Below are 27,976 nucleotides of genomic sequence, written 5' to 3' on the forward strand. Positions count from 1 at the left end.
TGTATCTGTCATTTCAACTGAAGATGTGTTGTCTGTAATGGCAGTACACTACCACACCATGCATACTCTGCTTTACCACACTCTTATCTTCTCTGTGCCACTTCACTCTGTGCAACTCCTCTCTATGCCTCTCCATTCTACGGCTCGCCACTCAGCGCCACTCCACTCCACTCTACTCTTCATCACTCCACATGACGCCACTCCACTCTACCCCACACCACACTGAGTCACTGTACTCTTCTCTGCACCATTTCCCTCCATGCCACTTCACTCCATGTCTGTCTACTTTGCATTACTCTACTCTAATTCAATGAGCTTTGTCTCACTGTACTGTACTATGCACCACTGCACTCTAAACCACTCCACACTATGCCACTTTAATCTAAGCCACTTGACTCTACGCTACTCCACTCAATACTACTCTGCTCTGCAACCCTGCACTCTATGCCACTGCACTCTACGCCAATGCACTCTACTCTGTACCACTCCACTCTTCGCCAGTGCATTCCATGCCATCCACTCTATGCCACTCTAATCTACTCTGCACCATTGCACTCTATGCCAATGCACTCTACTCTAACCATTGCACTCCATGTCAATGCACTCTACTCCACTTTATTAAAAAACAATGCTGTTAGACCTGGCATCTTTTGGCATGTTTCCCCTTTATTTTTGCTTTCTGGTCACCTGTTTTTAATGGTACGTTGGACTTCGTTTTGCTGGTTTAGTGCCTCTGCGCACTTTCTCACTGCTGTTCCATGTTAAAGTGCAAGTGCTCCTATGGTAAATTATTTTATGGATTGGTATTTCCCCGTTTGGCTTATTTCATTTACTACTATGTACCTAGCATTGTGCAATGTGTGTGCCCAGGGTCTGTAAATCAAATGCTGCTAGTGGGCCTGCACCACTGTACCACCCACACAAGCATCCTTTCAAAGGCGTCTCAGACCCGCCGCTGCAATGTCTATGTGCAGTTTTTACTGCCATGTAGTTCTGGCAAGTGCCCCCACTTGCCAGGACAAAGCTTTCCCTTTTCTTACATGTAAAGCACCCCTCAGGTAGGCCCAAGTTACGCCCCTGGGCAGGATGCAGTGTATGTGAAAGGTAGGATATGTCCTGGTGTGTGTGACATGTCTTGATGGTGAAATACTGCCAATTTCGTTTTCACTATTGAAAGGCTATCTGTCCCATAGGCTTACATAGGAGTTGCTTTCGCAAAATCTTACAATTATAACTTTCCATTGGGACAAGACAGAGTAATACCGTTTAGGCTCTCTGAACTGAGAATGTAATAACACATCTTATTAGGGAGATAGTTTTTAAATTGTGTGTTTGAAAATGCCACTTTTAGAAAGTAAAAAGCGCAATTGATGAACAGAATGCTGAACAATGTCATATATTCGCCCCAGTACTGAGATCTGGACCTAAATCCATCTTTTTTTTACTCCCCATGCCATTCCAGTTTAGACTCAGCCATATGAAAATCAGGCTAACTTGACTCTATCGGCATGGAGAGCAATGGATCCTTTAGCATATTTCGATTTTTCGCAGTGGAATTGTGGAGTGCTTGCAGTCTAATTATTAAAATTGCTACTCCTTGTAGTAATTTTCTATATAGGTTCAAAAGCCATCATTTGTCTCAGAAAACTGTTTTTAGGTCTGGGTTGACAACAGAGCATTTTTAGACCTTATGTTATGTAGAGAAAAAGAGCAGTAGCATTACTGAGAGATTGTCTTTTTCCTCACCCACATAAAAGCTACTTTGGGTACAGCATTTGATTTGTCACGGTGTTGCCGCAAAGACTGGTCAGATGATGAATGGACTGCAGCCTGGGCTGGCTGTGCAGGCCCAGTCGGTTGCCGACTGCAGTAGTGCTCGAGTTTCTGAAGCGCAAGTTGGCTAGAGACTGAGACAGACGTCACAGCCGGGGGCTGTGGAAGCTCTTTAAGGCTTGTCTATCACCGGGAGCGGTGTTTTGGGTCAAGAGGCCTCCTAATGTTATGCTGACCTGTATCTGGAGTCATCCGTTATCACAGGTAGCTGCTAGATGAAGGGCGCTGTGGTGCAGGCCTGATCTTCTATGGGTATCAGTGCTCGCTGACTGCAGTAACAGTTGGAGTAGCACAAATTGCAGCTGTGACCCTTGACACCTCTGTACCACTGCCACAGAATCCCCAGTCATCAAAGCAACAACTCACCTCTCCTTACCTGATTCTGATAAATGTGTCGGACTGCAGGGCCTGCTTGATAGTGGATGGAGTGAGATCCACCTAATAGCTTGAACTGCCTCCAGCATGGGCTACACACCTGACGGTGCAGTCCCTCCGGTCACCTGACAACCGTGCTGTCAATTGAGGTGAGAGCAATACCATGTTAGGCGGGCTATCACTAGCACTAAACAGCATCATCTGCATGTGCACGAAGAATGAAGAATACCCACAGCTGAGCCCACACAAGCTTCTAATCAATGTACAGAGGATCTTGACTGGCTTATTGACTGGCTGGGTGTGCATGGACTCAGGTGGGCCTTGCTAGCAATTGCTCAGCACCTGATTGGACAGTGTGATGAAGTGTGCTTTACTGGTCAATGCCAGGCCTCTCCATGACTGCAGTAAAGAAGCGCGTTCGGACACTCAGAACAGGCGCTAGGGCGCAGTCAAACAGAGCCCATGCATTGTGCAGAGAATTGTTTTTCTCAGTGTGACAACTGTTTCTCTGACCGATTTGTGCCATTCTCACATGTGATACAAAGTGCAGATGGGACGAACATGAGAAAACGTTGCCACCATCAGGCAGTTACTGGTCCGTAAGTCATTTAGGCTTCTCCCCTGCAGCCTTGGGTTTCGGTTAACTTTGGCAATTCGCAATTTACTTTCATATATCATTGACCAACTGCTGAAGTGTACCCAGCTCTTTGACCCTAGGGCCGAAACACAAAGCAGAATTGTGTTGACACAATTGAACGCTTCTACGAGTCCCTTGCTCGTTTTACTTCTCGTGGCTTGTTGCTGAGCTGGGCTAGGGTCCACCCAAAAAGTGTTGATAAGAATCGAGCACATACTATAGCTGGAAGCGGCAGCGCTACTAATCCTACAATGTGTTCAGTCAGCTTGAATGAGCCGGTTCTGAAGATATTCGCCTGACTTGAAGTGGAGCCATTCCAAACACTGGTTGCATTGTTGTTACCAGGAAGTGTCTACGCTCTTGATCTCTTTGTTTAAATGCCAAGGAAGGGTCGCATATGGAAGTGAGATACAATAATCTCTCGGGTCATCCTGGTCAAGTAGCATGAACGATAAAGACAATCTAAAAGGCAAGGCACATAAAGAGAGACAAACGTACGGAATGCGAGTGGGGTACCGATTAAGGCCATTTAATCATTTGATTTTATGAAGAAAAAAAACGTTGGAATCATTGCACAGTCTCACCGCCGCTCTAAAAAAAACAATCTACCGTAACAGTTTACAAAAGACATAATAAAGTAATATGCGAAGATTGACGGACGAAACAAGATTTTTTTTTTTTTTACTATTTCATTGATAAAAAAAATAATTGCAGTTGGCGGAGCATCAGCTTGGCAGTCTCCTGTGCTCTGAGCCACGCAGTTCCTGACAGCATTGCAGGATGATGGAGGAGGGCCTCTTTGGTAACTGCGCAGCGAGCACGCGGCCTGATGCCTCATTCAAGAGCGGCTCTCCTGGCATGGGATTCCGGAACACGCTGAGAAGCGGACCCAACAATACAGTAGGCTGTAAAAACAGCTGCTGGCCTGATCTTTTGGCTAGGGGGAGGATGCTGAAAGCAAAACACCCTCTGGGGAGGCGTAGCAAGCTTGCGTGTAGCCGACACTCTGTCGTAAGGAAGACAGGCTAATTAGAGCTAGCGAGCTGAGGACAGGAAGGAAGCCTTCCCCTGCCTCGAGCAGTAGAACAGTTCTTTCTGTAATGTTGTGAAAAGCAGCATTTAATAAAGGAAGGTGGATGTGAGCGAAATAAATGCAGAATACATTAGCTGTTTTGGCTTCAGAGAGCATGGAAACACTTGTTGGGTGAAACAAAATGCAGCAATTAATCGGCCCACGGCCTTTATGAGATTCAAGCCATTTAGGTTTGCTCATCTTAGAACTGCGTGCACGTGAAGCCAAAACACCTCACAGACAAAGGTTCAAAGACTCTCGGGTAGCTTGCTCCATGCATACATTATGCTCGCCATGTAACCCCTTTGGCCCACCTTAGGAAATGCAGCCTATCAGGAAGAACATAGGGGCAGATGGACAAAGCATTTTCACAGTTGTACATTTCTAATGACTCTTGAAACGGATCATGAGTGCGACCCCATAGCAATTTGGTATGCGGAAGAGGTATGTTGTAGTCATCCCTTCCCAATACTGAATTGGTATGACATGTAGCAATGTTTTGCAGTGGTGGCTAGCAGGGAACGTGGGTGGTAAGGCAGGAGGGAGAGTTTGAAAAAAGAAGCAGCAAAAGAAACACTTACCTTTCCACGGCCGCCGTCTCCTGTTGCTCCTTTCCTTCCTGGCAAATCTGGAACCAGGAACCACCTGGGCTCCCCTAAGCCAATCACAACGCTGCAATGCACCGCTGGGATTGGTCTGAGCTCCGTGGTTCGCAGCTCATATGGAGACTGGGAACCTGGGCATGTTCCCCACCTGGCTGTGTAATGCAGCCCGGTGGGGAACATGCTAACGGTGCATTATGCTTTGGCCGGGCCAAGACGGCCGGCCAACCAGACATGCACACTTTGAGAGTGTGCACTCACCACTCCTCCCAGTCTCCGACCTTAGCCCCGCCCTAACCCAGCCCTGTTGCAAAGAAAAATAAAATGATAATAACAAACTTAATATCATTTTATTTTTTATTTTTTTGTCATCTCAGAGCAGTGGGGTGATGCTCCTCCACCTTATTGGAGGAGCCGCCTCTGATGTTTTATAACCAAAATCCAGTCACAAAATATTGAAAAATCACTGAATCCCAAGATGGGGTGGGGAGCCATTCACAAAATAGATGGGGTCCATTTGAGACCCTTTACTCTTTCTGAATGCTAAAAAGGTTGTTGGGAAGTAGGCAGTGGTCTAGAGAACCACTGTCAGCTCTCTAATAGGGCTGGGTGTAAGAATTGCATATTTTGCCTTTATAGAATTATGTGACATTTTAGCAAAATTATGCATATTTAAATGTAATCATGCAAATTGCCAATGTCATTATGCACTATATTTTAGCATGAAATACGTCCCTTTGTCAATTTTTGATGGAAGGATGTATTTTGAGCTAAAAATTGTGCGGAAAACAAAAGCACCACTAACAGGCGCTCGCATTTAGTTGTTCTCGTGTGTCAACGCGAATGGTGGTTAACAGTGAATTATGATCAACTCTGAATCAGAATTTAATGACACTCACCTGTTCGTATATAGGTCAGTTTATGCAATGTTTTACTGGTCACAAATGGAGTCTTTTTTACGACTATTATTTCATACACCTAGCTCTTAGTTCCTAATATAACTAGAGAGTGGCATTACTCGTGCTACCTGTAGTGAAGAACAGAGCTTTACATTTTAGCGGTATGTGCCTGCAGTGCAGAATATCTCCACATGTGATGTTCCCCAACATAGACTTGTGACTGTGGACAAATGAAATTATAACTTCGTCCCTCCTGAATGAGCATTGGCATGATTCTGCTTTTGCCAAGTAACATTATTAAAATGTTACAGGTTCTAGATGAAGACCACAGACAGTGTGGGGTGGATTAGGGTCATTCAGACATTTAGGTCCACCCGGTAGTCATACTATATAAGACTTTGATAGGGTATTTCATTCACACTACTTCACATATGAATCGGGAAGCAGGATTAGAGCGACACCTGTGTTCCATATATTATTACTTAGTTAAGTATCCCTAACTTTCCTAAACTTGAACACTTTTCTGGCTTAGTGGAAATGAAGAGCATTGTTGCAGGTAGACAGTATAGGGTCTGTTGGTCTAGAGTGAGTGGGTGACACTCCAATTTCCACCCTCATTAAAGCTACAGAGAGTTGTATTATGAAGACTACATGGTCCGGATCTTGTATATCCATACAAATAGGGCATAAGTACCTGATTGGGTCCTGCTGTCAGCGTGCCATCCTGCTATCCCCAGAAGACTCTACCTAGAATAAGTATATTCATTGAGGTGAGCTTCAGAGCAAATAGTTCACAACCATTTCTTCCCTGGGTAATAGCTATCTTGACTTGAACTAACCATGTGGATGTGAGAGTGCATCGCTCAAGCCCCCCCCGCTTCCCCCCAGGGGCTTGCATACATTAAGGGTTTTGTCTAGGATGAAGACTGTGAGACATAATTACTAATAGTTCATGCAAATCAGCACAGCAAAGGCAAGATGATGCACTTCCCTGCGTGGACAGGAGAGTGCTGAACAACACCATATTTACCAAGATATGAAGCTGTTCAGCACCCTCTATGCACTGACGCACTTGCGGCTGCCTAGTGCCAACACAGCCATTCTTGTGTCGTGGTGCATGGTTGCCTGCGTAATGGCAGGACAGTTTTTGTGCAGGGAGAGATACTTTCCAGCACAAAAACAATCCTTAGAAGAATATTCCTCTCTCTGTGTGATGCAGAATGCACCACACATGGAAAGAGGCAGTAATGAGGAGAAAAGAAGGTATTTGTGAATCTAATTTTGCCTCAAAAGGCATTGGTGGATGCATGGGAATACCCATAGCCCACCCATTTACTGCTTACCTGATGCAAACTAATACAAGGCAGCGCTATGTGGCTTTACTTTGTATTCACTAAACCACGCAACTGCATCAGAACCGCTGCAGTGCGATGCATGGACCCCCCGACACCATTCCCGGCATCACAGCCCAGAGTCTCCTCGAAACCACCGCTGCGTGGCGTATCCTCAACACATGTCTGTGCAAATAGTCCCCACACAGAAGGCATCCTCAATGACGATGTAATATTATGTTCCATATAGGTACCCCAATATAGGCTCAGGTAGTCATCTAACCTTTCACCTACATTCCCCTGATATTACACTGCATAACAGTTCTTAGAATACTGACCTTTTACCTAGTTACGGTAATGCCTAAAAGATGACATGGGGTTTTGTCCAAAAAGCTTAAGCCTCATTCATTATGCATGAGGATTCTTGGAATCACAGCAGGACAGCAGGCCTACCATCTTCTGCATAATAACTATGTATAAGGGTCATTCCTTCCATCATCCTAGTCTGACATGAAACAGCAAGGTATATCCCCAGGAGGTACCACTTTGGGTATATACACAACATATTGCTGAGGTAGTCAGAGGAGAAAAAGACTTCCATGCCAACACACTCACGCGAGACGCTGAGGTTCCTGCACGCAGATACTCCAGCTCGCAGTGGTCTGACATCCTTTGCGGGGTGTCCATATTGAGACCAAGATGGGGTCCCATATACTTGCCTGTATTCATTGTTTTAGCACAATGGTAGAAATCTACCATCCTTTTACTCTGTTAGTACTTATAATCATTTATATTGGTTACTGTCTAATGGTTGTTTCCGCACACCTATTTTACACTAGAAGGATGCTGGTTGAATAAATGCTTGTTGAAAAATGTACCCACCGTTTATTTGTGATCTCTCTGAGACAAAGTGAGCATGAGTGACTGAGCGACAAGTATCGCACTGTTTCCACAATCCCTGATGGAACAGGGTTGTCATGTTCGATAGTTGCCAAGAACTATTCTCTCCTTGGTGAGAGGGGTTTCTAGTGGGACTGTGTGCTAGCTGGTATACAGGCTGACTCGGTAGGGGTGTTTAGAATCAGTCTGGACACCAATCCTACAGTGTAAGTTGTCTAAACGCGCAGATCCTATATAGGTTTATAGGAACTACACAATAGTAGGACTTCCCATTGCAGCTCCGCAGCTTCTGTGGAAATGCTGGTGCACGACTCATCAGCTGCATCCTCGACGATGATACAAGACTCCGCATCACAGCCCACCACTGCCTCAGAACCTCTTCTGTGTGACACTTCCTCGACAGGGGATCTCACAATGCTCCGCAAACTGGGCTTTAGGGTACTTTGTTCATTGTGCCTAATTTGGTGCCTGTATCCAGTTACCATTCCAATGAATTCGTCCTGCACTTGTGACAAGATAACCCCAGTTGGTGCTGTGTTTCTAGGCATTCTTTTTACCTTAAATTGCATATCTTTGGTCCTACTGATTAGGAGTCAAATTATTTATTACATTTTACTCTATTTTTCTAAATTGGTGTGGGATATTCCTGTGTGATGTTTTCACATTATTACCGTTTGAAGTACTGCATAAATACTTTACTTATTGCCTCTACGTTAAGTCTGACTGCTTTTGTGCCAATCTACCAGATTGTTAAGTACAGGTTAATTTGGGGTTTGCTTGTGTTTCACCCTGTACAGATTGTGGTTTCTGCTTGAGTAGGGTTTCACCGCCCCAAACCAGTAACCCAAATTTCAACACATTTTTGTATTGTTTTCTATAAGGGGATAACAACATTTTTAGATACTTAAAAAAAATAAAAAAGAATGATATTGCTTGCATATTGAAACATGATAAAAAATATGTATGTCTGGGTATATACATGAGGTTGTCTATATACATGTGAGTATGCTTATTGGTTTACACTTCCGTATAAGCATATATATATATATCTAAATATAATATACATTCTATTACTGAGTAGCCGCTCTGTATTTAAAGTTAGGGTTGCCAAAAATAGGAATTCCACAGATTTTTGACCGTTAATAACTTTGCACCTGTTTGACGAATCTCCATGAAACTTTGCAGACCTATTGCTTTTTCTACATTGAGAGAGGATGCAAAGTTTAGTGGCGATTCGTCTAACAAGCCCAAAGAAAAAGTGGAAACCAAAACCCATTTTTATTCCGATGCATTTTCCAAAGACTTTTGTGCCGCACAAAGCGGCCAAACAGCTGGACAGATTTGAAATAAATTTGGCGGCATTATAGATTGTGGTGTGCAGATGATCCTTTTAGGTACTAGAGGTAAGTAGTGTAAGTTTGTTTACACTTATAAGTCATTTAAACATAGCGATATCTTTTGTTGTGGTAGTTCCTTGAAATTTTGCAAAACTACTGCGGTACATGGCAGTGACAAGTCATTATGTGATTGGCTACTGACTGCCGTACAAAAGTGAAAGTCAGTCATGTTGTTTTAATCACATTTTGGCTCTGTTCTGCGTTAGGGGCTTAGATGTAGGTTTTATATTTGCCCCCTACCTATCCCCCTCCAGTGTATGCAACTACAGTGCACAACGCACCATTTTACTGTAAATATTTTGTCCACCCTAAGCGTGGAAGGGTATACTCAGATGTGAGTCCCTTGCTCATTGCACCATCAGGATTCAAGCAAGCCGGGCCGACGACGGCTGAAATGCCAGAAACCGGTCCCCGGAAGCTTGTTTCCTTCCCAGTGTAAGAATTGGCTTGGTAGTTTGGATTGCCCTGTTCCCATCATGCACTGGGACAGGAACAGACTCATTTGCATATAGCCAGGTTCTGAACTGGGATGGTGCAGTGAGCTAAAAAACGGTGTTGGATCTAGCCCTGATCTCTTGACTGGGTGAGAGTATTCTGCTTAATTCAGAAACTCTGTCCATCACCACCCCTTGTTGTTAAACATTTTACTGTACGCCACTCCACTCTAGAAGACTCTACTCCACTGTATGCCCCTCAACTCTACGCCACACTATTCCACTCTACTCTAATGTACAGCACTGTATTAAAGGCGACTCTCCACCACTCTACTGTATGACACTCCACTAGATAATCAACTGTACAACACTCTAGTACAATGTACTCCACTCTATGACACTGCATGATGCTCTACTCGACGATACTCCACTCCATGATACTCCACTGCACGTCACTCTAGTCAATGACACTCCACTGTATAACAAGCAACTCTGCAGTACAACACATCACTTCATGGTACAACACACCACTCCACTCTACGATAGTCCACTCTGCTATAGGACACACAATGCCACTCCACTGTATAACACTTTACTCTCCTGTATGGGACGCCACTGCACTCCGCTCTAAAATACTCCACTCTGAGACACTAGACTCCTCCATAGTACTGTACGACACTCCACTTAATGACACTTCTCTTAATAACAGTGAGCACTACAATTTGAAACACGATTTTATTACAAAATAAAAATCATTGCAATTCAATAAAAAACGGAACGGTTAAAGATATGTTATAAGTAGGAAACGTTATTTATTCTTTCTATACAAACCCAACTTAAACTACACAAGCATCAGAAATTCAAAAATGTTGTTATAACTTAACTTGAAAATGTATGCACCCCCTTCAACTTCCTATTAATTTATTTATTCTTTAAATACAAACTAAATTTAAAATACACAAAGATTAAAATTTCTAAAGTTATACTTATACCTTAGATTTATAACTTGTGCAACACCTTGAAATAATTTTACCTCGCACATCTCCATTTATACCTTATTCAACTCTGCAGCCATACTACATTAACTATAACATGCCACTCTACAATGCACTGTGTTCTCCCAAATGAAATGATTTGTGATGTCATAAGTATTATGGTAAATACTATTATTTTCGATGGTATAAGTCTTATAATATAAAAGGGTATACGCCGTAACACAGAGAAGGCACGAGTGGTAGAAGGTTACGAAATTACCGGGGGCCAGAATCACTACGTTTCCGAGAGAAACTCTACTCCTGCTCTGTGCACTTACTTTTTGGGTCTGGAATGGGGATTGAAATGCCAGACATTTACAATATATGTAGCCTTGATGCTACGCTCAGTTCCTCACAGAAATGCCTACATCTCCTTATTCCTTTGTCCTTCTTGGCTCACATTTATGTTCTCAGTAACACAACAGATGGAGTGCATAGATCTATTTATACTGCTCCCAAAAAACTTAAAGAAATGCAGCAGCAGAGATGCAAAGAAGCATCCTCAAAATGAAACTATTATGTTCTGGATCTGCAAAATAGAAAATGTCAAATAAACATATACAACAGCACAAACTCACTTCTGATATATGAGGGAAAGCTACACTAAGGGGAAGAGCTGTTTTTGCTTTTTTTTTGTACATGCTTTTTATATGTTCCAAGGTGAATGCAGTTGGTTGAATCAGGCAGTTTTCAGAAGAACTTCTACCAACTAAGAAGCACTGGGTTGACAGGCAGACATTGATACTAGATGGCCTGGCCCTCACAGCCCCCTCATCTGACCTGAGGGTACTGCCCTTCTCCCAATAACATCTCGCATCTTCCCATTACTACTCCATTTCAATTAATCTATTCCTATTCTAACTATAGTAAATGCATGAGATCTCAAAAGCACAAACGTAACACAATTAATTCTACATGGAAAAGGAGTCACATATTACTGATCTACTACCTATTTACCTCTAACATTTGGCTCTGGAGTATTATGCTACTCACCAGAACCATGTCAAGAGTAATAAGTGCAATATAAATACAAAATAAAATCTATAGTAGGTGAAGTAGTGTGGCTCACTGGTTAGAGGCGGCAGACCCGAGAGCAGAGGACGGCCCGGGACCAGGGTTCGATTCCCGGCGCGGCAGGTTTCTGGACCAGGGTCAGTGGACTCGATAATTCTCTCGCCTCGGTGCCCACTCTGATCAGCGTTCACACTCGGCAACTCTGGGCATTAGCTTGCCTCATCTTCACTAACGGCCCCACCAGCTGCCGGGGATGCCTGGTCTCACCCTGGAGATACCCATTAAGGGACCATCTCTCAGGGAAGCCAGGAAGGGTTTCGCAGCGGTCGAAGCGCCTTGGGACCCTACGGGTAAGTAGTGCGCTATATAAATGCCTATACATTAATGATTTGGTCAAAAAGATTACTTTCTGGGCAGAAGGTCCTTTTGGTAGATTGCTTCTAGAAAGCGTAGGGCAATAATATCCACCAGACTCCAACAAAGTTACTATTTTGTTTGTCCATAGGCTAAGAAAAATGTGAGTGAACACTAACAAGCCACTGTTCTCTGGGTTCCCTGCAGTCTATTGGCCTGACCATGAGTTAGGGATAAACACATGCAGAGATTCCAGGTCACTAGAATTATTGGTAGCTCTAAATATGTTTGCTTCTATTATGAGTTAAACCCCTCAGAATGTGTAATCATTGTATGGATACAGAATACAGCCTGGCATTCTCATGGTATTCACTTTTCTGAGAGGTTAAATGCACACCCCATGTCATGAGAATGACTCTCTATTCTTGGAGTTTCACTTATTGAGACTGGGGAATGGCATTCTGGGATTTTGTAGGCACACAGAAAGGCAAATGTAAAAGTACAAGTTTCAGCATACATAGTTTCATGCATTGAAAAACCAGGACTGGCTGGAAATCACACAATATAGACTTATAGCCCACCGTAGTGGGCCAGGGCAGCAATTAAATGTCCCCTCCAGTGTTAAAGGTCTAAGCCACATGCAAGAGCCTTTAGCAATTGAGCGGGACTTTAAAGCCAGTATAGCTCACCTATGGATATCTAAAAGGCTATTAGAAAATTCTGCCACAAGAGGGCAAAATGTTCTAACAAATAAAAGGAAGGCCTCGGGGAAACTGAGGGGACTGAAATCCCCTCAGGCTGCCTGAGGCCTTTTTTATTTTGAATGACAACATTGGAATGTTGGAGCTCTGCGCTTCTACCGGCCATTAGAAACCTGGAGCACTCCATTGTTTTCAGTGAAACTCCCAACATTGCATGGCATCATGAATGTGTATTTTGTCATGCTGCTTGTATTATTCTCAACTATAAACACTGAAGGGGTCTTGTCCGTACGTGGCCAGGAAGGACAATTCTAGTTTAGAACAAGCATTTGCAATGCAATAGGTCTTGCATTAGGAAAGTTTGATCTATTGGTATTGTAAATGACACATTTTTTATTAATGTGTTGGTTTTGAAAATAGCTAAATAGCTTTGTCATTTACAATGCCAATAGTTTTAACTTTCGCAAACGTGACACCTATAGCTATTGGCGTTGCATTATTATCAGCAACGCCATTAGCTCAAACTTTAAGTAATACCAGACCTAAAAAGCATAGCGTCCTAAGTGCATCACCCTACTTCAGCACAGCACATCGATACAATTTAAAAATGTGTGGTTTTCTTTTTTGATTATAGTGGCGACCTATCACAAAGTTTTTGGGGCACACCGTCACGTAGAAAAAATAGTGTTCTGAAGTTTAGGAGCAGCTCTTCACTCTTTCGTTTCCTAAGGTCAACACGAAATAGGACCTCACCACCGAGACTCAGAAGGCTTCAACCCACGGATGAGTAATGAGCTTTAGCGGCAGCAGTAAATCTGCATAGACATTAGCGCTCCGTCATGAAAGAGGGGCCTGTTTTCATTTTTTATACATAAACCTATTAAAGGATCGCGGGAATGACTGAATCAGTATATTATGCCCACTGAATAGCCGCGCCAGAACAAATACAGCCCAAAGACACAAAAAGGCATCTATTCTTGCAAGTCCAGCATCTTTCATGTGCCTTTTCGGATTATTGGTAGGAACCGTATACTCCCGATGGGCTGCACTTCTGAAAAAGTGCAGCAACATAACTGAGGCATGGGCCCCACCCTCCACCAATCTAGCGAATTCAAAGAACAAATGAGGGTGTGATTTCTGCTGCACCCTCGCAGCATTTAAGTGCTTTATTCGTTTCTCCGTTTGGCTACATTTGCATTATTTGGATTTCGTTTTCTTTAGTACACAAATGGTCGTTTGCTTTATGCTTTTTTTGTCTTTTGTTCACGAAAATCACGAAGGTGATTAGCAGCTCCCTCTTTATTTCAACCAAACCACGCACTGCCCAGGAATTCCGACATTAAAAAGACCAGATTGCCCCGGGAGCCCCGTCTACACTTGCCTCCTTGCCGCTGTGAGGCCCGAAGGTACGCCGGAAGCGAAGCGTACCCCTTCGCACCAACCTGCAGCGTCCTGGAAAGTACGGCGCGCACGCCGCCTACTTCCTTTGGGCGGGACTTCCGTCTTCGGGAATCCCGCGCACGCGCCCACGGAGTGCCTGAGAGCGGGGCTCCCATGCCCGAGGGAGAGCCCCGGCTACAGAAGTTCCGAATGGCGGTAAGTGGGGCTTAGTTGTAGGGGGGAGGGGGGTGCGCTTGTGTGTGTGTATATGTGCGATGGCGGCGGCGGGGGGAGGGGGGTCTCTGTATGTGTGCATGCGTGTGTGTAGGTGCGCTGGTGTGTGTGTGGGGGGGTCTCTGTGTGTGTGTAGGTGCGCTAGTGTGTGTGTGTAGGTGCGGCGGCGAGGGGGGGTGCGTGTGTGTATGCAGTGTGTGTTTGCCTGTGTATGCGTGTGGCTGTGTATGTGCGCATGCGTGACTGTAACTGTGTGAGTGCAGGAGAGGGGCACGGCGCCGTGCGCGCCCACGAGCTACAATCTCCGGCAGGAGAAGCGCATGACAGTCTGATGTCCACATTCCCCCAAAAGTGATAACATAAGTTGTCTCGCAGACAGCAAAAGCTTTGCTTAATTTTAGAATACAGTCTATTTAGACTAAGTTCTGTTTTGACTATATGAAACTCAGTCCTTTGTGGGTTAGGTCCTTTAAGAAAAGAAAAGAATATTTGCACAGCAGGACCTAGTAAATGTTAAATACCATTCTGGTGTACTCTTTATTTTGAAATTGCTTAGAAATTGTACAAATTGTACTAAACCTAGTGTATTTGCCTTATGATTTATGTCGTATTTTCAAATGTCTACAATTCATTGTTTCTGACTTCTTTTTGTTTTAACTTGTTTTGATGGTGTTTTTTCACATATCTGACGAATTGAATATTGGTATGTTTCGTGGAAACTATTTCTAATTCATGTATGATTAAGTTGAACAGATCCTCTGAATTGATTTAACGGAGGTTCTAAGTCTGCGTTTAAATAAATAGCAGCAACTAAATTGGTTGCCAGGTCTCCTTTTTTCTAAACTTGCATTATTCTCAAGACATATATTTGTTGGTGTTCCTCAGTGCTGAAAATTAGTAGACAGCTTACTCTTCATGTGTGCATGCCACTGTGGCGATGTAAATGTGTGCAGGCTCCATTATTGATGGAAACCTGCCACTACAATTGTAGCGCTATTTGTTAGCATCGTTCCTTCTTCATCCACCAACATGATTATCTCAAAAGTAAACACAAAAAGTAGAAAGGATGAAAGAAGGACTCATTTGTGTTTGGTCCACTGCCCCTAAAAGAACCATACTTTAACGCGGAGTGTGTGCATCTGGCAGTAGATTTCTGTCCACTCCACACGCCTACAATTACTGCCCCCTTTCTCTTTGGAGGAGGCAAGTATAAAAAAAATCTAAAAAACAGTATCTTCAGTTCTCACATAACTATTTTATAGCACCTTTTCTGAGATGGGTGCTGTGATCACCAATCTGAAGACCACAGATCAGCAAACCCTCAACATTCAGAGCTGCATATATTTGAATGAAAAGCTAGCCTGAAAGTCCTCCATTATTGAGCATACCTAATTTACCTTAATATGAAATTATTACCAGTACACAAAGAAACGGTATGGTTAGGTTAAATACTTCTATGGTGCACCCTGACAACCTTATGCCCCTTCTAGATCCAGGTTTAGTATAAAAATAGACTCAGTTGACACACGGTTTTTGTACCTATTGCTAAAACCTTACTGATGCTATTTAAAACGGATCTAGGCTAAATCCATTTGTCTTATCATGATGTTTGTTTTGGTCAGAAATAGCTGTGAACCTGCTGAAAATTGTTCTTACCAGATCTGGCACACTTTTGAGTCTTTATTTGTAATTATTGTACTTGAAATTCTCTTGCAAATTCTTGTTTTTTGGGAAAACTCCTCCAAACTACACAAACTTCAAAACGTCCTCCAGCGAAAATGAACACACTCTTGATTGCTACATTTCAGAGCGTTACAGCATAAAGCCAAATTGTAGAACAGACAAAAACACTCCGCTCATTTCTTCAGTATGCCTGAAAATCCAGCTAGTGGGCCTTCAGGTTAAATTTTCTTAAGACAAGGTTCTGAAAGTTTGCCAGCTGTTCTGAATTCTGTGGTTTCATGTGTCTAACGTTTCTTGCCTGGCTGTGATGTGTCAGAAAGAGTTCACCTGTAATTAGATAGCATGTCCACAATCCCAAATTTGCTGGCAACACCTTCAACCCTCAGTTGACCTATCACTTCTTTGAGTGCTTTAATTCGTAGTTCTTCAGCAGACAGCAATCTAACTTGCATTTTTAATGTTTGTGACATTTTCTGGTTTCGTAAATGTATCTCACCAATTAAGTGTCAGAAGAAAGCTACTTGCTCCCCTTACAGAACACTTGGTTGTTTTTAATGCCTGACCATTTACAAGGCCACAATTTAGATCCACGGCCAGATATGACTTAATCCGGATTAGTGCTTGTGAAACATGAGCAGCTGATGGAACTGGAAAGTTAAAAGCTTGATCTAGCCTTGTGCCAGGCACGACGCTGCCAGAACACTTTTGCAGCCAGGGAGCTACTGGAGTGGGACTAACCTGCTGGCAAATCATTTTCAACTTTCTAATTTGTGAGGTGAGAGCAACTGTTCTGTTTTGGAACAGGGCATGCATGATGCTTCGGCTATGATATAAAGTGCAGTCAAATTCAGATTGTCAAAGATCTTAGATGTTCCATAGGCGTCTGTGTAGTTTCCTATATGTATAGTTTTTTGGGGTGTTAACTTTCGAGCATCGCCATTTTCACTCTCCGCCCATTGCTGGTCAACTGTAAATAATATAGGAGTTAACATGAGAGTGAATCTAGTGTTGTGCTGATTCAGTTACGAACTCTGGCACTGTGCCATGTATACTAAAAAGACAGTATCAGGGTCATAGGGGCACAATGCTAGAAAATGCCACCCAGTTTAGTCGATTTTTCGCATTGCAAATATTAAAGAAAAAAAACACCAATTGGTAGAAACATGTTAACCAGTTAATAACACAGAGTACAATGTCCCTGAGTCCAGGAAGCTTCTTGGTGCCATAAACATTATTGTATCATTTTGCAATCAATGGTATTTGTTTTATCTAGAGCACTCTAGGAAATTCTTATTTCTAATTAGATTTAATTTGTTAATTTAGATAATTTTCAATCAATTGAAATGTTTTACACCAAAAAAGCCTACAGACGTGTTTCCTGAAATTTTCAAGAAAATTCAGTTATTTCTGCTTTTGTTTATCATGCATTACAATGGCTCAATAAATAATGTATCTTTGGACAGTTGAACATTTATGATGATGTACATTTGAAAAAGCAAGTCTGACGGCCGCAGAGAACACCATCCCTCCATCACAGGATCTCTGCGACTCTGTAGCAAACCATTTCCACAACAAGATATCCACCATCTACAGAAACTTCAAACCCCATCCCACCGACCTCTGCAGCCTCCTCACTCCAACAGCCACCGCCCGACCATCTGCTCACCGCATGGGAACAACTCACCACAGACAACACTACTGCCATCATGAACTCCATCCACTCAGGAGCACCCATGGACCCCTGACCCCACCGCCTCTTTAGACTCTGATGCATGAAGATCAGCCACCAACTCACCACCATCCTTAACTCATCCATCTCCGCAGCCACCTTCCCCGATTCATGGAAACATGCAAAAGTCAGACCTCTCCTCAGAAACTCTCAGCTGATCCTGGCAAACCCCAGAACTACCGCCCCATCTCATTGCTCCAATTCCCTGCAAAAGTCCTCGAGAAGACAATCATCCATCAGCTCCCTGAACACCTGGAAAGAAACAACCTGCTTGACACCTCTCAATCCAGCTTCCTCGCCAACCACAGCACTGAAACAGCTTTGATAGTCACCACGGATGACATCTGCACACTCCACAGCAGGGGAGATTCAGCAGCCCTGATCCTCCTCGACCTCTCCACAGTGTTTGATACTGTATCCCAACACACACTCATCAAGAGAATGCACCACATAGGAATCCACAGAGACGCCCTGAGATCGATCGCATTTTTCCTCACGGGACGAATGCAGAGATTCTGCCTACCACCCTTCACCTCGGTACCAAAGAGCACCATCTGTGGCATCCCTCAGCCCCACCCTCTTCAACCCCTACATGACACCTCTAGCCGACATCGTGAGAACCGATGATTGCAACATCATCTCCTACATCGATGGCACCCAGCTCATCCTCTCACTCTCAAGAGACTCCTCCACCATGAAGACCAACTCCCACAACTGCATGAAAAATGTTGCCGGCTACATGAAGACCACCTGTCTGAAGCTCAACACTATCAACAACAAATAGAATTGGGGGTCTAAAGTCAGCAATTTCGCTGACTGACTTCAACTACTCCAAACAGTGAGTAAGAGAAAAAAATCACACAAAAGAAAAAAAGAGAAACAAAAAAAGCAAAGAGCTAAAACTGAGTGATCAACAGTGAGATCCTGGAGCAAATGTTTGCATTCCCATCAATTTATCGCTGTGCTCAATCTTATCATTTGGTTATCCACCCATGTGGATGGTGTGTCTCTTGATCATAGAGACTATCTTCCATTCAGAGGAAAATCGCTCAATTGGATCAAACCAAAATCACATGAAGAGAAAGAACCATTAGTGCGTTCCTAAATTTACAGATCACAAGGGAATTTTGTGCAGTGCAAAACAAAACAAGGTGGTGGTGATTAAAATAGGGTAATGAGGAGAAAACCACCAAACTTTATTTTTAAAATCACCTCACCCCCTAAACTAAAAACAGAACAGTGCAAAAAGCAGTTTCAACAAATAACTGCAATGAATAAGGCCAACATGTTTCAGCCAGTAGGGAATCAATGCCCTCAGCTTTCTTCAGGGCCTCTGCTCTCAAACTTTGCTGGGAGGAATACCGACTTAGATTCTCTGCCCCAGTCGAATTTTAGTCACCTCCTTGCCCAATGACTTTGGGATTCATGGAGAAGACACTATCTTACAGAGGGGTAGCAGTTCCATTCTGAGTTACAAGAACTTTGATTCAGCAGGGATGACAAGACAAATTGGTCAGTGTGCCAAACAGTGTCCTGCTGTCATGAGCATCACCGATTGGCTTATCAGCTAGTAACACTTTCCCCATTTGTAGCATACTCCTAAAAGTCCCAGTATGCAAAGAGCTATAATCTAAATGGTGGAAATGCCTCTGGCAAATGTTTTTCTTTGTTCGCCCTAAGTTGGCAGAGTATGCTCAGACGTGAGTCCCTTGCTCACTTTGCCACTGGAGTCAAGCAAGCCCGGCTGAAGACGGATGTAATGCCAGAAACCGGTCCTGGGAAGCTTGATTCTGGTCCAGGGAAGACATGGCTTGGCAGTTCGGGCTGGACTGTTCCCATGAGGCACAGGGTCAGACTGATTTGCATATGGCCATGTCTGAACTGGGGTGGCGGAGTGAGCTAAAGAACGGTTATGGATTAAACCCCGATCAGTTGACTGGGGGTGAGTGTTTGTATTGTCAACGCTCCGTCCATCACCACCTTTGTTTTTTCTTTATATGTTCAAGGACAAACATGGCTTGGCGCCACGATACATTCAGGAACTGACAGTGCCTCTCAAAGCTAAACATCGACATGCATCTAATCTGAATATAATTGATCACTCTACAGCAGCTTATTCATATCTCCTGAAGAAGTGGTAGATGGCAGGTGGCAAAATGTTGGCACTGCTGATACAATTCTATACTGGTGTTAAACCTAGTATAGCAGTGGCTGCAGGATTTCTAGTGCACATCTCTGGCATTGAAGCCTGAAAATTGTCCACCTCCAGTAAGAAACAAAAGGCGAGAGGAAATTAAGTATATGAAGTATATGGAATGGGGGTCCATCAACGTGTGATTGACCAATTAAACAATCATTGCAAGATATCCATCAAGCTGATGGTGTAAGAAAGATAGTCCATCTTCAGTAGGGCAGCCCAAGAAGGCTTCACATGTCACGGGTGGAGAATGGAGGAAAGATCCTAAACACAAACGCATGTACTAGCATACAGTGTGTTTACCTTGCCTGTGAAATAAGGTCTTTCATTCATGGACAAAGGAAAAGAATTTACTGAGCCCAAAAAAATTCTTCTATCATCATTTTTATGCAGTTACATTTTCAGAAATATAAAGTAATTGTGGAATAACAATGAAAGGGATCATCTGTTACTCACTATGGGCCTTAACCTAATTTGATGTACCAATTAAAATCAACTTTGCTAAAGTGGTTTTCGGGCTTTCCATAATTGCTCCTACAAATCAAGAAATTCAGTGGTTTTTATGCATGTCAGCAGAACAAGACACACAAGGGTCAGACTGCCAAACTTTCTTATCTAAAATGTTTGCACCTTTGGTGATTCTGCTTTGGAAATGACCGGGTGGGAGACCCAATCCCACGTCCTTCGCAGACCTATCTCATCCTATTATATTCTTGTCTCATATCTTTTTACAATTACTTGCTTGTCTTATATGAATTCTCAAATGAATTTCCTTTATGCTACAATATATAATAAGCATCTGACCTGTTGTCCATGAGTGGTCTTGTGGATATCTTTCTAAATATAATTCCATTATTGTTTTGCAAAGGGTTAAAGTTAATGATTCCTACAAATTGCCCCCGTGGCTCCAAAGTCACATGTAAGATTCCCTCTGAGAGGTGAATAGCCCTAGACACAATATCAGCCCTACGATGACCTTCAATTCTCTTACTGAGCAAGAACACATAATGATTTTCTTCTGGGAGATTATAATTTCACAGAAGAGACTGGGCCTTATTTAGAGTTTAGCAGATAGGATAGTCCTTCAGAAACACTGCGGCTATCCAGACCACCTTATTACAAGTGGATTATAACCTATGGCACTTGTAATGCGGTGGATGCGATATCCATCATATTTTGACAGAGTATGTCATCCAGGAATCTCTAAATAAGGTTTAATATGTTTTCCATAAATATACAAGGGTAGAAGAATGTCCAGTAAGGGAACCTCAGTCCTCATGCTCAAAGACTGATCTTTTCTTATCTGACAGTCTTTCTTTTGCAGGATATCTGTGCAGATATTGGTATGACCACATTGGATAGTTCTGTCATTTCCTGCATGATGGTGTTTCCCCTGAGAGTGCCTTTCTGGTTCTGCCTCTAGAATCATTAAGACACCTGTGGTTTTGGAAGTGTAGTTAAGGCTCATGATTTCAAAGACAATTACGTACCCATGAAACAACAACTACCGTTACTACATTGTATAACTGGCATTACAGTCAGAAACAACTGCAATAATGATAGTGAAATATCAACGTCTTTTGACTATTGCTTAATACCACTTTTTAAAGCACAAAACGAAAACGTTAATTAGTATTTTTCCCTCAATGTAATGGTATTCAGGTTATCAGCTTAAGTGCAATACCTCATTTGGACTTGGAGGAATTACAATTTGTGACCTGCATGTATCAGTGTCGCATGTGAGCACTTAACTGCTTGAGCCATCTTGACAAAATGTAATAGTTGTCAATGCCAGTAGTCTAAATCACAGTTATTATTTGAAAGAAGCTCTGCTGGCCTATGATAATTGCTGATGATCGGTTTTGGACTGCAATACATGTGTTCACCCTCTCAAAGATGGTACCTAAGATCAGCTTAGAATATGAGAGTGCAACTGCCCACCACAAAATGGAAGAAGAGAACACTATTGAGAAGGCATCTCTCCTGGGTCACTGTTGAATGGAAAAACAGCAGTCTTCATTAAAAAAAAAAAAAATACAAAAAATACAAAAAAAAAAATATATATATATATACATATATATATAAGCATTGATATGCTAAAGCTCAGAGGCCTCCTTTGCAGGCTATCTGAAGCAGTATACTGAAAGAGATAATCCCCTGGGAAAAGTTAAGTGGTCCAGTGTTTCCAGACCTCAAATTCCTGAGTCCGGAAATAGTAGACCCGGTTTAAGGAGTATGGATCCTTACAAAGAAAAAATGTGGTAGGAGCTGTAGGCAGAGGCATACCCCAGACACTGTCTGCACTCTTAGGCAGGCTGGGGGAAGAAAAAAGCCTACAGTCTCCCTACGGTAAAAGGTGATAAACACAACCCACTGCATAACCACACCCCCACCAGCCCCACTGTTAGAAATGGGTTTTTTGGTTGGCTAAGGTATGTACCCAGGTCATGCAGAACCACCACTCTAGTCAGGGTTACCTAGATACGTCACTCAGATAACCTGTGTTCACCCTCTGGTAGCTTGGCACAGAGCAGGCAGGCTTATCTAAAGAGGCAATGTGTAAAGTATTTGTGCAACACGCACACACAGTAACACAATGAATACACCACAAAATGTCTCCACACGGGGTTTATAAAAATAGCTTAGTAAATTGTAACCAACAAAAAAACAAAAATGATAAAAAATCTAATTAAATACTTTGCAAGTTATGCACGTGGTACACAGGTAAATGCAGAACTGAACATATTCACTTCATTGAAAGTCTTTACGGTAAATTCAGTGCAGTTGTAAAGATTCGAATTGGGGATCGATGAATAGACGTGCTGAATATTGGAGCATACAAACCAGGGTTCCGAGAGTCCTTTCAGGAAAATTCTTTGGTCGATACCTCAAGACCGGAATGCTTTATGCAAACTCGGCTGCCACCGATAACGCGTAGCTTGGTGGCAGAGACCGCACAGGTCTCAGGAGGCACAGTACCTTAATATTAGGGTTGTGCAGCAACGGCAGCACTGAGCCTTTCTTCATATGGCGCTGACTGCAGGGATTGGAAGAGATGTGCTGGTGTCAGTCAGGATTCCATTGTAGTTTGGCAAATGAAATGTGCGTCCTTCGTGAGACAAGCACGGGGAACTTTATCTGATCGCGATTTAAAGCGCTGATTGTGACAGAACGGAAGCCTTCGCTGGTGCAGAGCGGAGTGCTGGCGTTCACCGCACTGGAGCTTTATCTTAGGCAGGGCAATGCACTGGTTCTTCCAGAACCACTCTCACAGAAGTGTAGTGATAACAAACATGAAGTCTTTGATAGCCCTGAAACTTCAAGAACAGGGGGCAAGCCAACATGCCCTCGGAGAATGCTCTGACTTCAACTCAAAAAAGGGTAGCGGGTAGCAAGTCTGCAGAACAAGGCAGGTAGCAAAGAAGAAGTCCCTCTTGCAGCTCAACAGCAGGAGGCCAACACAGCAGAGCAGTTAGAAGAGTGACAGTCCTTCCTAGCAGCACAGTAGTCCTTTTGGCAATGTCAGACGTAGAGCCAGCAGTGTCTGGTTGCAGGTCCAAAGAGTTTCTGATTTGAAGGGGTCAGAATCTCAGTACATATGTCCTAAAAGTCCCTTTGATGTAGGGGTGACTTCAAAGGAGCCCTCTGAAGTGCACAAGAATCCCTTTCAACCCAGTCCTATCTACCAGGCTATCTGTGGGGGGTGATCTGCACTTTGTGTGTGGACAGGACACTACCTATTCAAGTGGAGTGTGATCCCCTCCCATCCTTCCCTGCCTAGGAAGATCTATCAGAATGCAGATGAATGCAGATGCGGTTGCATGTCCTGTGTTGTTGCTGTCTGGAGGAAATGCACAAATTTAGCTGTTACCCATCCCAGCCATGTATTGGAGACAGGCTGTCAGGCATACAGAACAGTTAGTACAGAGAAATGTTCACTTTCTAAAAGTGGCTGTTCAAAAAGATTACGGTCAAATCGAACTTCACCAGTAAGTAGGATTTATCATTACCTATCCAAAGATATAAAACATGAAAAAGCTACTCCGCTCTGATCAGCAATTACAGGAATTCCCAATGCTAACATACTAGAGGGTTAGGCTTCACATTAGTAATAAATGAAATAGGCTGTCTGTCACTACCAGGACATGCAAACTACAACAGTGCATGCCCTACATTTTACCTACATAACACCCTGCCCTCAGGGCTACCTAGGGCCTACCGTAGTAGTGACTTATAAGTAATTAAGAGGGAGTTTAAAGCTTAACAAGTAGTTTTGAATGTTAAGTCGAAGTGGCAGTAAACTGCACACCCAGGCTCTGCAGTGACACGCCTGAGACAAAATTGAAAGGCTACTTTTATGAGTGGCACAATCAGTGCTGCAGCCAACTAGCAGCATTTAACTTACAGGCCCTGCGTATGGTATACCACATTACAAGTGACTTACAAGTACATTAATTATGTCTATCAGGTGTACACCAACTACACACATGTTCAGTGAAGAAGCAGATGCACTTTAGCATTGATTAGCAGTGGTAAAGTGCTCAGAGTCCTAAGGTCGACAAAAAGATGAAGCAAAACGTGAAGTTGAAAAGCAAAACATTTGGGGGAAGACACCCATAAGGTGCCAAGTCTGACACCCATCCACGGGTATTTACCACCTGCTCAAAGCAGGTGCTAAATATCTGCATTAAACTCTTTGAAAACAAAGAAAACCTTTCCTGAGAAACTAGTAATTCTGGGTTCAGCTGGTTACTTTCCCATTCCAGGGACTTTAACTTTTGATCCCCTTTTTTCTCGCTGGGAGATGCCAACTGAAGTCATTTAATTCAAGCTCTTGCAGCAGCAGCTCGTTTTTAAGGGCAGTGGGGCTCCACTTTCCAATGCAAGAAGAGTGTCTGTCAGGCTGACCAAAGGTGTGCATGTCAGACATCCAGGCACTGTCCATACGCTAAATTCATAGGCACCTGGGCTGCCTGAGCAGAAATTAGCCAGGCCTAAGATTTCACAGCCCGGTGGGTGTGACCTCCTCAGCCTTCAACGTCTCAGTGAACCACCCCCTCAAGATGAGGGGGCGCATCACTGATGCACTCGGAAATGGCCTAGGGCTGAGTGTCCATCTGTAAAGATCATCACAAAGTGCAGTGAGGTCAGCAACTCTCACTGACCCCATCTCACTTTGAGATGATGTTAGGAAGGTCCTCCTCTTATTGGCTGACCTTTGACAAGGTCAGCCAGTAAGGGGAGGTGGCGGGATCTTTTTTAATTCCATCCTCAGGAAACAACAGAGGCTTCCCACCTGCCACACAAGATGCACCCTGGTAAGTTTTTATTGTTGGTAACGTTGGTCGTGCGCATGTCTGTATGTATGAATGTTTGTGTATTTGTCCGTGTGTGCAGGCTGTGAATGGGGGAGTGCGTGTGTATGTGTTTGGTGTTAGAATGTGTGTGTGTGTGGAAGAGAGTGTGTGTGCATGTGTGCCCGCCCAACCCTGCTACAATTTACAGTCCGCCAATAAGCTAGAGTATCTCACAGCGAAGATTATAGGGAACACATGATGGAGTCAATGCTGTTCATTAATAAAATGTCATGAAGTTGGAGTTGAAACATTTCAGATAGCAAAGATTTTATGAACTTAATAAATGAAAGACAAAGCCACAGTACAAGAATATTTGGCGAAGTTATCTATCAGTAGACCTACATTTTAGTATATTACATGATTGCATTATTTGAGAATAGCTTGCTGTTGTTATTTACACTTGCCCCTAACTAGAGCATTAGCAACAGCAGATGACTCAAAAGTATGCAGATGCCCGTCCCATTCCATATGTATCTGAAAGGAAAGTAATGGGCCTGACTTGTGTTGACTAACTCATGGCTTAATGTAAACCCTCCAACTCACCGTCCCTAGAGAAACATATGATACATGTATGTAATTTAAACATTCTCAAAAGGTAAGTGTTTGGCAAAAAGTGGGAATCGCATTAGAACTGCAAATCAACATCGAAAATTCATACGTTCATGAAGCGGCCAGGGGCAGTGGCAAAAATAAGTAATGTTTTCAAATGACCAAAGGGGATTTGTGGATTACTCATCTAACGACTTGTGCCGGCACCTGTGGTCCCATTGCTTGTTTAGTTAAAATCACTTCTGCTTGCATTTTACTCATGACGTTCGTTAACCAGCTCCTCGTTCTCTTTTTACTACCATTCGCCTGTGCAATTGCGATTGTGGCTACTTTTTCTTAAATATATTTGATCTTTCAACGCGTTTTCGGCTAGGAACATTGTTACCTCGTTTAACTTAGTTCATGTTTGCCTTTCTTGTGGCTTGCTCTGTAATGGTCATGAACGTTATATGTAAACAAAAAGATTCTATCAATGTGTGGTGATTTAATTTTTATTTTTTATTTATTTCTGTGGGTGGTGAAAAACTAATAAATAAACTCTCTCTTAGGGTGATAAAGATGAGAGCACAATGTGCTTTTTAAAATACCCCTCACACACTAAAAAAATCCAATAGTGTCATGCTTCATCATTGGGGTCTTCCCGTCCCTCTACGGGGCGGGGCGTGCTACGACCTGACCGACTACGCGGGAGCACTAGTATGGTGACAGGGCTATGTGACAGTGCAAAGTGGGTGATGTCAGTGAAGTGTAGGGACCTAATAATGTGTGGGAATTAAAAAAAAGTTAAAAATCCTCTGGCTAGTGGAAAAAAAACAATTTATTCACTTCCCTAGCTGGGGACGTTAAGAAGGGGGTTTTGAGGTAGAGCAATTCGCTACAACCTGGTCTACATGTTTCGTAGGCAGTCCCCTACTGCCTACTCATCAGGACCTTCTAATGGTCCCTACTAGAACAAAGCTCAGTTGCTAAGTGTAATAAGCCTGTCGTCCTAAAAACTAGCAGTAAAAATCCACTGTTAGTTTTAGCTTAAGGGCATGAGCTGGCCCTATGTAAGCAGAAGTATCAAAAATAATGACCTGATTGTGGTCTCTGTAAAGCAAAAAGAAAAAAGGGAGAGAAAAGCACAGATTTTTACAATTGTAACTGTAGTTTGTCTTTAGGCACTCATTATTATTAGTTCCACAAGTCCTGACTCTCATGGGGCATATCACATGCGCCACAGCAGTATGTATCGCTAATTATTCAAATATTGGGGTGTGCCCTTTGGGGATTTTAATGATGGATTCTAAGACCACTACTGGCATTGAATAAGTCGGGTTCCTCGTTTTTAACCCTGTGGGGTGCCGCTGTGTGCATTGAGTTATGAGAGTGTGTGTGTGTTGAGATGAAAACAGCCCTAATTACAAGGGGGGCATCACAATGTTCGGCCTAAATAACGAACATCCAGGGGATGGCAGATTGAACCATCACTCTGTCCATAAAAAAACCCTAATTACAAGGGGCATCACAATGTTCGGCAAAAAAACGAACATCCAGGGGATGGCAGATTGAACCATCACTCTGTCCATAAAGTCTTAAGTGCATCCTTTGTGGTATGGGTAATTGAAACTAAAAAGTGGGACTTGTGGCACTAATAATAATGAGTGCCTAAAGACAAACTACAGTTACAATTGTAAAAATCTGTGCTTTTCTCTCCCTTTTTTCTTTTTGCTTTACAGAGACCACAATCAGGTCATTATTTTTGATACTTCTGCTTACATAGGGCAAGCTCATGCCCTTAAGCTAAAACTAACAGTGGATTTTTAATGCTAGTTTTTAGGACGACAGGCTTATTACACTTAGCAACTGAGCTTTGTTCTAGTAGGGACCATTAGAAGGTCCTGATGAGTAGGCAGTAGGGGACTGCCTACGAAACATGTAGACCAGGTTGTAGCGAATTGCTCTACCTCAAAACCCCCTTCTTAACGTCCCCAGCTAGGGAAGTGAATACATTGTTTTTTTCCACTAGCCAGAGGATTTTTAACTTTTTTTTAATTCCCACACATTATTAGGTCCCTACACTTCACTGACATCACCCACTTTGCACTGTCACATAGCCCTGTCACCATACTAGTGCTCCCGCGTAGTCGGTCAGGTCGTAGCACGCCCCGCCCCGTAGAGGGACGGGAAGACCCCAATGATGAAGCATGACACTATTGGATTTTTTTAGTGTGTGAGGGGTATTTTAAAAAGCACATTGTGCTCTCATCTTTATCACCCTAAGA

At 43.1% G+C, this 27,976-nt stretch overlaps 1 protein-coding gene across 2 annotated transcripts in view; it reads left to right on the plus strand.

Moving 5' to 3' along the window:
* Nucleotides 1-27,976, plus strand: part of ADAMTS16 (ADAM metallopeptidase with thrombospondin type 1 motif 16) — a 1,002,496-nt gene that overhangs the window by 427,996 nt on the left and 546,524 nt on the right. The gene's annotated exons all lie outside the window — the stretch shown is intronic.

This window comes from Lissotriton helveticus, chromosome 4_1 (assembly GCF_964261635.1).
Source record: "Lissotriton helveticus chromosome 4_1, aLisHel1.1, whole genome shotgun sequence".
NCBI lineage: Eukaryota > Metazoa > Chordata > Amphibia > Caudata > Salamandridae > Lissotriton > Lissotriton helveticus.